The sequence below is a fragment of the Zea mays genome, chromosome 1 (assembly GCF_902167145.1).
Source record: "Zea mays cultivar B73 chromosome 1, Zm-B73-REFERENCE-NAM-5.0, whole genome shotgun sequence".
Lineage (NCBI taxonomy): Eukaryota > Viridiplantae > Streptophyta > Magnoliopsida > Poales > Poaceae > Zea > Zea mays.
Genome location: NC_050096.1, coordinates 99,503,371 through 99,518,025, shown reverse-complemented (window position 1 = coordinate 99,518,025; position 14,655 = coordinate 99,503,371).

Here is a 14,655-nt window from a genome sequence, read left to right as displayed (position 1 = left end):
GTTGTTCGCCAAATGTTCTTATCTGTCCTGATATTGGGATTTTGTAAATAATTAAGTATATGTGTCCTCCAATCACTTGCATCTGCTTCATTGTCAGCTGAATCAATTAAGAGAACATTTCTGGTAACCCCGGACGGTCCGGCGTCATCACGCGGACGGTCCGCGACCTGGGAATTTGGCTCTGCACTGGTTATCAAATTTTCAGTTTTGTGAAATTTCCCTCTCTTTATCCGATAACCTGATGCATCTTGTGCCAAATCGTTAGCTCTATGATTCTCAACTCTAGAGATATGCTGAATACTGAATTCGTCAAAAGAATGGATTATGCTCCAACATTTCTCAAGGTAACTATTTAGAGTACCATCAAAACATTGATATTCTTCTAACACTTGTTGGACAACCAGCTGAATCACCAAATACCTTCACATATTTTACTCTCATACCATTTAAAAGTTCTAAGCCGAATAGGAGGGCCTCATATTCAGCTTGATTATTTGTGCAATAAGTTTTCAATCGGCTAGAGAAGTCGAAGGAGACATTACTTGGTGAAACAAGTACGATGCCAATTCCTTGCCCTTCATTGCAAACCGATCCATCAAAATATAAAGTCCAAGGAGTAATAGTGAAGTATGACATGTCTAGTTCATGAATACCATTAATCCGATGTTCTACAATGAAATCCGCTACGACTTGGCCTTTCATCGATTTCAATGGTTCATAGGCCAAGTCATATTCTATGAGTGCATAAGCCCACTTACCAATTCTACCACTCATAATTGGGTTATGCAACATGTATTTGATCACATCGGCTTGACCAGAAACAGTGCAATGACTAGACAGTAAATAACATCTACATTTGGTGCATGCATAAAACAAGCATAAGCATAACTTCTCAATAAAAGTGTACCTTGTTTCAGCATCCACCAGCCTTCAGCTTAGATATGTCACCACATGCTCCTTCCTTTCAGTTTCTTGTGTCAGAACAGCCCCAATGACCTTATCTTCAGCTGCAATGTATAATCGGAATGGTACTCCTGCTCGTGGTGCTTTTAATACGGGAGCCGAAGATAAGTATTTTTTGATGAGATCAAATGCTTCTTGTTGTTCTGCCCCCCAAGCGAATTCAGCATCATTCTTAAGCCGAAGAATAGGGGTGAACGCATCAATCTTCCCGGCTAGGTTAGAAACAAACCTTCGTAAATAATTCACCTTGCCGAGAAACTTCTGTACCTCGACCTTACAGGTCGGAGGTCCCACATTTCGAATAGACTTGATTCGGTCAGGGTCTATCTCTATACCATGTTCATGGATGACAAATCCTAAAAACTTACCAGCCGACACTCCAAAAGCACATTTACGTGGGTTCATTTTCAAACCATACCGACACATTTTATCAAAGGCTTTGTGCAAATCAGCTATATGAGAACTAAACTCAGCCGATTTGACTACAATATCATCAATGTAAACTTCCACAGTGTTTCCTAATAATTCATGGAAGATCAAATTCATGGCCCTCTGATAAGTAGCACCAGCATTTTTCAGACCAAATGTCATGACAACCCACTCAAATAAACCAATGAAGCCTAGACATATAAAGGCTGTTTTAGACGCATCTTCTTCGGCCATGAAAATCTGATTATATCCGGCATTACCATCAAGGAAGCTAATAATTCTATTTCCTGATGCATTATTAATCAATGCGTCGGCTATGGGCATGGGATATTCATCTTTAGGAGTTGCTCTATTTAAATTGCGAAAATCAATGCATACTCTAAGCTTACAAGACTCCTTCTTCTCCACTGGCACAATATTGGAGACCCACTCTGTGTATCTGCAAGGTCTGATAAAATCAGCTTCTAGCAGCCGGTGGATTTCGTCCTTGATGCGTGGGAGAAGATCTGGACGAAATGTTTTAGCTCTCTGCTTGAAAGGTCTGAAACCAGATTTAATAGGCAGCCGATGCTCCACGATCTCTCGGCTTAATCCAGGCATCTCAGTGTAATTCCAAGCAAAGCAATCTGAATATTCCTTCAATAGACCGATCATCTCATCTCTAGGATCGGTCTCCAGGGTCTTGTTTACAAAAGTCGGCCTTGGAGTTTTACCATCTCCTATGTCAATCTCCTCCAAAGGATCGGCCGATGTAAACCCCTGTCCTAGTTTATCAAGATCTCTGAATTCCTCTATCATGTTCCCCACAGAGGAATTAGATAATCTTTGTGTGACGGTGGACTTTCCAGTCTCGGGGACCGGATCATCCGTAATACTATCCTTTTGCTGTGATATATGTTCGGTCTTAAAGTCCGAACCCTTTTGTGAAAGACCAGACCATCCGGCCTTGGAAGCCGAACTGTCCGTGACCAGGGACTCATGAACTTTGTGTGTATTCATCATTTAAACTTTATTTAGGATTTAGCCGATTCTCCATCGGCTCTAGCATTACAGGAATGAAACCTTTCTTATCTATACTTATGAATTGATAATCAGAAAAATCTACTCCTGTGAGACATGTAGCAGTCTCATAAGTCCAGAGTACAGGGGCATCGGCCACAGCGATGCAGGCCGATACATCAGCATGTACTTGTTCTATGTCATCGCCTACCCATTGTATTAGCATTTGATGTAATGTAGAAGGTATACATTGATTGGCGTGAATCCAATCTCTGCCCAGGATTAAACTGTAATTTCCTTCTACATCAGCGACGAAGAATGCAGCAGCAAGGGTCTTAGCCCCGATGGTTAATTCAACGGACGTGACTCCCCTGGCTTTGATCGAACTATCAGTTCCAACACCGCTGAGGGTCATGTTGGTCTTGACAAGTTCGTCATCTTATTTACCTAATTTTCTGTATAATGAATAAGGCATTAGATTTATAGCCGCCCCTCCATCTACCAACATCTTAGCAATCGGTATCCCATCAATGTGACCGCGCACGAAGAGCAGCTTTAAATGATTTACCGATTCCTTTGGTTTAGTAAAGGCGGCTTCTTTAGGACCAAAATCAAACTGGGCAACAACAGGTTCATCGTCGCCGATAATAGTACAATCGGCGGAAAATGTAATAACATTCACATCCATACCTGGGCGTTCTGGAGAAGCCTCATAGTCGACCAGGTCTTCTCACAGTAGGTCGTCCTCTTCCATTGATGTTGGTGTGTCGTTGGAGGCTTCCTGGTGAACGGCGGACGGTCCGCGCGCGGGGGCCGGACGGTCCGGGCCTGGTGCAGGTTGTCCAGAGGGCTCCTGGTGAAGGAAGGACGGTCCGCGCGCAGAGGCCGGACGGTCCGCGCCTAGTGCAGATTGTCCAGCCTTGCTGGCCGGGCTATCTGCCATACCTGCAGGGTGCTGCACAAGTATTGTTTGATTTTCTATTTTTGTGGTTGTTTATTTTTCCTCAACGGTCTTTGGTCTCCATTTCTTTTGCGGTGGCGGGTACTGTGGATGTGTATCATTGAATATCTTTTCCGCCTCTTTCTCCTGGCTTTCCTTTGCTCTTAGGCGCTGTAATTTTCTCTTTTGGGCCCGTGTCAATCCCGCTGGGCACCATCGAGGCATGGAGTATTTTGGATCGGCTGTTTTGATGGTAGCCGTATCTTCTTTTTCGGTTGCATTGGCCGTTTCACCAAAAATCATCGGCCCTTTATTGTCTCCCTGTATGACAACATCTGTAGTGCCTATTTTGATGATGTCCTTTTTTGTTGTTCTTTGAGTTGCTGCAGGCATATGCCCCCCTGCCGGATTGGTCGGCCTTGGAGGCCGAGTAGTCCGGCAATTTTGTTGGGCCTGTGCCTGGTGACCGGATTCAGCATCGCTCAATCGGTTTTGTACTGGCGGCGCCAACCTGTCAAAAACAGATGTTTGGGGTGCCCCCCAGGCGGGGTACTGTGGCATCCCAAATGGATATGGCGGCATGCCCCATATTTGATTTGGGACATATTGTGGAGGTAAGTATGTGTATGGATATGGCATGGGCGGATAAGGGGGTGGAGGTGTCCATGTCGGCATGTTAGGTCTCAATTGTACAATAGGACCTTTCATTTCTTCCGATTGGTGAGGTGGTCCAATCGGCCTGACCTGACGTTGCTCATGAATGGGTGAGCGGGGTCGCTTTGGTGGCCGGTCACTGGGGCCGGCCTTCTTTTTCACGTATTTAGACAACAATTGATCGAAAGTCGGGCCAGGCTTGATCAGCCGACCAGCTGCTTTAAATGTATTTGTTTTCCACGTACCTATCTCTGGTCGCCGTGGTTTGAAGGTACGTGGCCGCTGCGAGTCCTGAGCATGGCCGGACTGTCCGCTGGAGTCCTCCGGACCGTCCGGAGAAGTGTCGGGCCATCCGCGCCTGGATGGCGGACTGTCCGTGATGCGTAGCACAGGTTCCCGCAATTGTCTCCCTGTCTGCGCTTGCCCCCCAGTGATAGAGGCTGTGATGGTCACCTTCAGGGTCTCCCCTCCATCGGGAGTCTTCTCGGCCACCACTTTCCTGCAAGAAACTTTACAATCCCCATCGGCCTTTTTAGCATTGCCGATAATTGTTTCCTTGCCTTTGCCTTTATCGGCTGTATTTGACCGAACCAGGACTTTCTTGCCCTCGAAGTCAATCATGTTCATCGGAAAGGGCTCTGTATCCACCTGCATTTCCTGAAATTTCAATCATCCTTCGTTAATGGCCGATTGAATCTATCGCCGAAATACATTACAATCATTAGTGGCATGAGAAAATGAGTTATGCCACTTGCAGTACGCACGACGTTTTAGCTCGTCGGCGGATGGAACAGTGTGATTTATTTTAATATTTCCATTTTTGAGTAATTCGTCAAATATTTTATCACACTTACCAACATTAAACGTAAACTTAACCTCCTCTTGCCGTTTCTTTTGAACCGGCTGTAAGGAGGAACAAGCCTAAGATTTGGCCTGTTTTGGCCAAACCATTTCAGCAGCGTACACTTCTGCTGATTCGTCATCTGAGCTACTTTGGTCACATTCTACTATATGTACGTTGTGACGCATTGTTTTAGCAGTTTCTTTGCTCCGGCTTTCGCAAGCCAAAGCTCTCTGGTGTAACTGTGCTAGTGTAAAAAATTGGATGCCTTCTAATCTTTCTTTTAAATAATATCGTAGACCATTAAAGGCTAATCCTACTAGCTGTTTTTCTGCTAAATGAATTTGAAAGCATCGGTTTCTTGTATCTTGGAATCTCCGGATGTAATCATTAACCGATTCATCTTTTGTCTGTCGCAACGACACTAAATCTACCAAATCCAACTCATAGTCATCGGAGAAAAAATGATCATGAAATTTTTGTTCTAGATCCCCCCATGATGAAATGGAATTAGGAGGTAAAGTGGCATACCATGCAAACGCGGTTCCTGTTAGTGATAATGAAAATAAACGTACGCGAAATGCCTCTGTGTCGGCCAATTCTCCCAATTGTGCTAAGAACTGGCCTATATGTTCGCTCGTGTTTTTCCCTTGATCACCCGAAAATTTTGTGAATTCGGGTATTCTAGTTCCCTGTGGGTACGGGTGGTGATCAAATCGGCTGTCATAAGGTTTCCGATATGATTGCCCCCCAGGGATCATGCTTACTCCGAGCTTATCTCGGAACGCCCCGGTTATTTCTTCCCTCACTATATCAATGGCAGCCGGTGCAAGACCACCGGCTCTCTGGTCAAACATAGGTGGGGTTGGTTGCATGTTAGTATGTTGTCGTTCCCCCCATTGGCTTGAGCTACGTGGTGCATTTCCATTTGCCCTATATGGCTCATAGGTTTGATCGTTTCTTTCCGGCCTTCTAGGTGGGGCCGGAAAGCTTTCCTGGGCTCTGGATCCTGAATTAATGGGCTGGTGTGTTGCATAGTGTGATGGGAAGTGTTGCTGGGACGGGCGAGGATTCAGGTAATAATCCTCCTCAAAAGACTCATGCGCGGACTGTCCGGATATGTACCAGGACCGTCCGTGATTATATGCGGACCGTCCGTCGTTGTATGCGGACCGTCCGACTGGGTAGTTTGGGTTCTGTGTCATATGTGGTGGCTCGGGTGCGTGTCTGGGTACTTCATTAAAAATGGGCCCAGCCATGACTGGCCCGGACGGTCCGCGCTCACGCACGGACGGTCCGGACATGTGCAGATCGACTGTTTTGCTGCCGATTTGCGGTTGCTCAGGGCACGTGTCCGTCGGCATCCCATAAAGGGGTTGTGACTGGTCGTGACAACCTACAGCCGATGTATTACGCGTGTTACCCCCTAATTCTACCTCGTGTGATGGAAAATTTGCAATGCTAGATTTGTCAAATGCACGCGCTAATCTCCTATAGTCGTTTTGCATATCCCCTATGATGTTTTGCATTTGTTCACGCTGTTCATCTACATAATTCTTAAGAGATTGCAGCTCGTTTGTATTACTTACATTGGGGATGTCTGGCGTGGGTCGCAGTGAAGCCGGATCTGTTGCCCGATGTCGGACGACCTTGTTATTCCTGTCCACTTTGAAGTTGGCCAAGAACCTTGCTTTCGCCTCCTGGATCATCTGCTCCTTGTGCTCCTCGAACTGGAGCTGTTCGTCAGCCGGCAATGTATCCCAAGTCGGCTCTATGATGTTGCTTGGGGAAATATCAGAGCTATCCCTTGAACCGGCCATTGAGGGCCGATTTGATAGGTCTAAATATGTTGTCCCCAGCGGAGTCGCCAAAAAGTATGTTGACGCTTTTTCGGAGCGCCAAATACTCAAGAAGAACCGGCGGCGGTGCTCTCTGGTCAGGCGCGGACGGTCCGAGGCCTGGGGCCGGACGGTCCGCGACCTGGCGCAGGGGCTAGGGTTTCCTGCCTGACGGCCGGACGGTCCGCGCGTGCGCAGGGGCGGCGGAAGATCGCCGGCGGCGCCTGGATCTCGCTCCCGGGAGGGACCCCGTCAGGTAGGAGAGATCCTAGGGGTTGTCTAGGCTCGGGCCGGCCGACCTAGACTCCTCTAATCGGCGTAGAGTCGAAGAGAGGCGAAGAATTTGGGGATCGAGAGGCTAAACCTAAACTAGACTAGAACTACTCCTAGGATAAAATGCGAAATAGAAGTTGTATTGATTCGATTGATGATTACAAATCGGTCGTAGACCTCTCTTTTTATAGAGGAGGGGGCTGGACCCTTTACACGACCGGATTCCGAGCTAAATCCGCGAATATAGCTAACAAACATATCACAAAACTCGGAACCCTAATCTATTCTGCGCAGGCGCGGACCGTCTGGCCCACAGGCGCGGACTGTCCGGACCGTGGACCGTCCGGCTCCAGGGCCGGACCGTCCGCTGGCTCTTTTTGGTGCCAAACACAAAGTTTTCCTTTGAACTTGCATTTTTCTTTTTTCTTTCCTAAGAGCAATTTTAGTAGTTCTCTTTTAGACTTCCTAAATCAATAATTTAGGTAGTTAACATAAAAACTTTTCTCCAACAGTTCTCTAAATTATTTTTCTAAATTTAGCAACTTCAAGTCTACATTTGACAATCATTTAGTAACCCTTTAAACAAAAATGTTGACTACGTTACATAGGTGATGAAGGTGATTGTTGACATTTATGACCTATTTTTTATGTGGATAGATACAAAACAAAACTATAACCTATATTTAATAGAAAAACTCACATTTTTTACTCCTATAGTTATTTAGCAACTTATTGAATCTGTGATTTAGAGAGCTGAAATTTACATAACTATTGAAGTTGCTCTAATAATCTGATGTTTTTTTGTTGTCGTTGCCTTTGCTCCGGTGGCACACACAACAACCGCTGATCGAAGGGAGAAAGGGGTGAGGTCCTCGGTCCGATGCATGGTAGAAACGGACGACGCCACCGATCGAAGTTTTTTTATGGATACGACGTAAGAGCATCCCCAAGAAACTAGCTAAATGACTCGTCAAGCTAAATTTTAGCTGCTCAACAAGAAAATAACTCTCCAACAAACTAGCTATTTGACTTATCAAGCTATTCGACTCTCCAAATTGGCTCTCTCAGTAGCCAAATTTAGCTAGCCACCTGATTAGCCAAACTAGATAGATAATCTGTTAGAACGGAGATGGTACATTTAGAGTATAATCTTTATGAAAAGGTAAATATAGAGTCAAATAGAGAGCCAAAAATGAAGAGTCTTTTAGAGATGCTCTAACTACTAGAGTTGGTGTTTTGACTAAGTGTTTCTATCCCTATCGCAACAAAGTTATACAACATAGGTTCCAGATTTATCCACTAGCCTACAACTAAGAGGATGTTTGGTTCTAGGGACTAATTTTTAGTCCCTATATTTTATTCCATTTTAGTTCTAAATTGTTGAATATAGAAACCAAAGCTCTATTTTAGTTTTCCGTATTTAGCAAATTAGGGTATAAAATAGAGGAAATAAAAATTAGTCACTAGAAACCAAACACCGCAGCTAGAGAGATAAACTAAGATAATAATATAATATTACTTATTAAGGCTGCAGTAGTAGTCGGCCATTCCGCGTTCTGCCATTCCCTGTTCTGCCCATTCCGTGTTCTGCCTTTCTGATTCCCTTCTTCCCACGCACAGTCCATTCCCTATGTTGTGCCACCATTCTATGCCCCTGTTTGTTTCAGCTTTTTGGAGCTTCTGACCACCAAAAGCTGTTGCGCACTGCCAAACGCTTAGCTTTTCAGTCAGCTTCTATAAAATCCGTTTGGGTAAAAATCATTCAAAATCAACATAAACACATAATCGGTTGAGTCGTTGCAATAGTAGGAATCCGTCACTTTCTAGATCCTGAGTCCTATGAACACCTTTATCTTTCTCCGCACGTAATTCTAATGATACTCAGATTCTCTACAGAGCCAGATTCTCCCCACAGCCAGATTCTCAGAAAAGCTGGTTAGAATAATTAAAAAATACACATGGCCCCAAGGGGATTCGAACCCACGACCTCTCAATCTCAAACAAATAATAGTAGTAGCTACCGCTACACCACATGTGTATTTATGTCTACATCTATAACAGAAAACACAACTACTATATCTCTCCCAAGTCCACCTGCTACCCTTGCACAATGTGTGGTAGTAGATAAGTATCACCGAGATTTTTGAATTATATTTTTGGATGGAGGGAGTAGTATTTAAAGAAGAGCCTTACATGCAATTTCTTTTGTTTGAATAATGTTTTCAACTTAAATTCCTTTTTTGCATGCGTGACATTTATTCTTCGTAATATTTTTTCCATGGATCTGACTTCTGAGTCATTTTTATAAACCAACGCCAAACATGAATCCATGTTTCTTACTTGAAAATCCCGAACAAACACCATTAGCAGGAGACACTCATGTTGGGGTCGCTCATCGACGACAAGAATAAACTTGGCGACTGCCAGTTTGACCTCTAGAAACAGTCCTACGTGGCCGCATGTGCCGCTATGTACGACAAGCTCCGGCGCATCCGCCGCTTGGATGCGGTGCAGAGCGACTGCTCCGCACTGTCCATCGTCAAGCAGGGGGACCTCATGGTCGTCGCCAACGTCGGCGACTCTCGGGGTGTTCTGGGCACCGCATTCGACGACGACGTCATCACCTCGTCCAGCTCATCGTCCACCTTAGGGATGAAAGTAGGATGGGAAAATCCCGTACCGACCGTTATCGTATAACTGATTTTGTTAGTTTTGTCCCGATCGTTTTCGAACCCGACGTAAAAAACGAAAACGGGACGAAAACGGGATATACAAAACGGTAAACGGAAAATGTAGAGCTGTTTTACCGACCGTTTAACCGGGATCCCGTTTTTAATCGGGATGATCCCGTTTTGTTACCGTATTTTGTAATTCGGGATCACTTCAATATAGGCAGCTATAGGCATCACTTTGAGGCCCAGCCCATCTAAAAAAACCTAGCTCCCAGGCGCAGCCGTAGTGCCCTGCCGTCAGCCACTCAGCCCGTCACTCCCAGCCTCCCAGGCGCCGGCGCGCCGCCGTCCGCCCTCCTGCAGTCCTGCTCTATGCGGCTTGCCGGCTTTGCCTCTCCCAGTCCCAGCTCGCTTCACCTCCACAGTGCCATACTGCCATCGCCGGTCGCCGCTCGCCGGTCCTTTGCGGCTTTGCCTCATCGCCAATTCGCCAGGCTCCCAGCTAGCTGCTCGCCAGAGTGCCGGACGCCACGCCAGGCAGCTCGCTCCACCTCCAGTCTTCCACAGATGGACCACACGGCTCCAGCCTCTAGGCAGCTCGCTCCACCTCCACGGCTCCACTGCTGGCTGCTGCTCCCTCCACAGACCACACGCTCGGTAGCTCCCTCCACAGACCACACGCCGCCGTCCTCCACTGCTACTCAGCTGCTCCACAGACCACAGGCCGTCCTCCACTGCTGTGCTCGAGCTCGACTCCCTCTGTCCCTTGCAGCAGCACGACATTCCTGAGATGACGCCTCCAGTTGGAAATAATTCTCGCTCAGGCTCAGCCATGAGATTGGCCAAGTTGATGTCTACCACAAGAGCGCCTTCTACTCGCAAAACAAATTCAGTATTCTCTGCATATGCGCAAGGTATATATTAGAAAAACAGTAGCAATAGCATTAGCATTACTAATTGGTTGTAGATTGGGAAGCATCATTTTGACTGTTGAATAATACGAAAAATCTGTTTGTCACAGGGTTGAAAAGAAAAGCTGAAGCCTCTTCTAGTCGGATTCAGAATGTACGTGCACGTGCGCGTGGGCATGGATGTGGCCGCACATCACCATCATCCTCAACAGCTGAGGCCGAGAGGCATTTTATTCAGAGTGTAAGCAGTAGCAATGCAAATGGTACAGCTACAAATCCGAGTCAAGATGATATGGCTATTGTTCATGAACCACAACCACAACCACAACCTCAACCTCAACCACAAGCTGAACCCGAAGAAGAAGCACCACAGAAGAGGGTAAAGAAGTGCACATCTGATGTGTGGCAGCATTTCACCAAGAAGGAAATTGAAGTGGAGGTCGATGGAAAGAAATACGTTCAGGTATGGGGACATTGCAACTTCCCTAATTGCAAGGCTAAGTATAGGGCTGAGGGTCATCATGGAACAAGTGGATTTCGAAATCACTTGAGAACATCACATAGTTTAGTTAAAGGTCAGTTATGTCTAAAAAGTGAAAAGGATCATGGCAAAGACATAAATCTCATTGAGCCTTATAAGTACGATGAAGTGGTTAGCCTAAAGAAGCTTCATTTGGCAATAATCATGCATGAATATCCTTTCAATATAGTAGAACATGAGTACTTTGTTGAGTTTGTTAAGTCTCTGCGCCCTCACTTTCCAATAAAGTCCCGTGTCACTGCTAGAAAATATATCATGGATTTGTATTTGGAAGAAAAAGAAAAGTTGTATGGAAAACTAAAAGATGTTCAGTGTCGCTTCAGTGCAACTATGGATATGTGGACATCTTGTCAAAATAAGTCATACATGTGTGTCACCATCCATTGGATTGATGATGATTGGTGTCTCCAAAAAAGAATTGTTGGATTTTTTTCATGTTGAAGGGCGCCACACTGGCCAAAGGTTATCACAAACCTTCACTGCAATCATGGTTAAGTGGAACATTGAGAAAAAATTGTTTGCCTTGTCTTTGGATAATGCTAGTGCAAATGAAGTAGTTGTGCACGATATAATTGAGGATTTGCAGGACACTGATTCAAATCTAGTTTGTGATGGTGCTTTCTTTCATGTGAGGTGTGCTTGTCACATACTGAACTTGGTTGCAAAGGATGGCTTGGCTGTCATTGCAGGAACAATTGAGAAAATCAAAGCGATTGTTCTTGCTGTAAAATCTTCTCCTTTGCAGTGGGAAGAACTAATGAAGTGTGCTACTAAATGTGACTTGGATAAATCTAAAGGGATCTCATATGATGTCTCAACTAGATGGAATTCTACCTATTTGATGTTGAGGGATGCCTTATATTATAAGCCTGCACTAATAAGGCTTAAAACAAGTGATCCTCGCAGGTACGTTTGTCTCAATTGTTGTACATGTCATCATTATAAATTCTCAATTAATCAAATGTCAATTCTTGTAGGTACGAAGCAATTTGTCCCAAAGCCGAGGAGTGGAAGATGGCATTAACTCTTTTTAAGTGTTTGAAGAAGTTTTTTGATCTCACTGAACTTCTATCTGGTACTCAATATTCCACTGCAAATTTATTTTACAAAGGTTTATGTGAGATAAAGGATTTGATTGACCAATGGTGTGTTCATGAAAAATTTGTCATTAGGAGAATGGCCGTTGCAATGAGTGAAAAGTTTGATAAATATTGGAAAGTGTCTAATATTGCACTAGCTGTAGCATGCTTCCTTGACCCTAGGTACAAGAAAATATTGATTGAGTTCTATATGAAAAAATTCCATGGTGATTCATACAAAATTCATGTAGATGACTTTGTTAGGGTCATTAGAAAATTGTATCAATTCTATTCTAGTTGTACTCCTTCAGCTCCAAAGACAAAGACAACTACTAATGATAGTATAGATGATACCTTGATGGAAAATGAAGATGATGAATTTCAAAACTATTTGCATGAGTTGAAGGATTATGATCAAGTAGAGTCAAATGAATTGGATAAATATATGTCTGAACCCCTTTTGAAGCATAGTGGTCAGTTTGATATTTTATCATGGTGGAGGGGAAGGGTTGCAGAATATCCTATTCTCACCCAAATTGCAAGGGATGTGCTAGCAATACAAGTGTCAACTGTTGCTTCTGAGTCTGCGTTCAGTGCTGGTGCTCGTGTTGTTGATCCTTACCGCAATCGTCTTGGTTCGGAGATTGTTGAAGCTTTGATATGCACAAAAGATTGGGTAGCAGCATCTAGGAAAGGTGAATGCATATATGTTATAATGAAGTTCCAATTTATAGTTATTCAATAATTATTTTACTTATATTGATGCATATTTGTGTCATTCAAGGTGCTACATATTTTCCAACAATGATCGGTGATCTCGAGGTGCTAGACTCTTATTACTGCTGCAACAAATCATGAGAATCATATGGATGAGGTATTTAAAGATTATTATTTACTTCGTGCATGGGCTATTAATTTGTTATTATTCACTACTGTTTTGATGCATGGGCTGTTTGCTGTCGCCTTGCTTTGATGCATGCGCCTTGCTGCTATCTCCCAGCCGTGTTATACTCCCTGCATGGCTGCTAGCTGTTAGGCGCTAGCTGCTAGCTGTTAGGCGCTAGCTGCTAGCTGCCTAGCTCCCAGCTGTTAGGCGCTAGCTGCTAGCTGCCTAGCTCCCAGTCGTGTTAGTTGACAGATTCATGTTCTTCTATATGTATTTATTTATACTCCCTGCATATCAATTCATGTTCTTCTATATGTATTTATTTATCCAAAACTGACTTATTTTTGTGTATTAACAGGATGAAGACGCACTAGAATTTTCTAAGAATAATGAAGATGTAGCAAGTGGCTCCTCTCCATGAGCAATGTGTCTTATGTTTGTTGACAGATGAGCCTTGGTTGTAATAGTCTATGCATGCTAAGTGATCCAGATGTGAGCAAGTGATTATGAATATGTGTTTTAAACTTTATATTGTGTCATGTGTGCTAGTAGACTTATATGGCTTCTTATGTTAGCCAAGAGCCCAAGACTTGTCACTTATGTGCTACATTAAACTACGTGTGCTCCGGATATATATGGCTTTTATCTATGTTTAATTAAGACTTGTGTTTACAATTTTTTATATTTGTTTTTAAGTTTTGAATATATGTTTTCATGGTGTGATTTTACCGAACAAAAATACCGGTTCCCGTCCGATTTCGGCTTTAACCCGACCGGATCGTATCGGTTTTCGATTACCGTATTTATCCCGTTCGTTTTCGTTACCGATATATCCCGTTTTCGTTTCCGTCCCGCAAGTTAAATATGAAAATGAAAACGGTAGAGGTATTTTATCGACCGTTCCCGACTGTTTTCATCCCTAGTCCACCTGAAGCCCAACCTGCCACGTAAGTCACTACTGACTGGCCATGAATTCTTCGCTGAGACGATGGCCGTTGCTGACGTTGTATGAGTGTCCTCGAACACGATGTATGTAGAGGAGTAGCGCATCCGGTGGTGCAACGGTCAGGGGTACTACCTTGCTGATGAGCCCGGGGAGCACTTCGTTTTACAGCCCAGCCAAGAGTCATCAGTACTCGGTATGTCGCGCGCGTTCGACGACTACTATATCGAGGACTATGACGACATCTTGGCGCCAGAGGTGACGCAGAGGAGGAACGACAACAATGACCAGTTCGTCATCCTCGCCACCGTTGGGGTAGCTTTTGTGTCGGCTTGTCTTTAATTCTCTTCGCAAACACACACTTGCTTTTTTGTTTAAGCAAAAGCGTATGGTGGTACGTGTCTGATGACTAACGATGTATGAGGGAATTTGTTTCGGTATGTGTGAAACGTGCTCTCCAATGATGAGACCATGCAAATCGTGACATATATCGAAGTCTGCATGATACTGATGGTTGCAATGTAGTGGTGAAACAGATAGATTATAAATAACAAAATTTATGTATGGGCAGAATCACAAATTGATTATGAAACATTTTCTTATAACAGTATAATACATATTTTGTATATAAGTTATCGTAGTATACTGGTATTATATATTCCTGTTGCAACGCACGGGCATTCAAC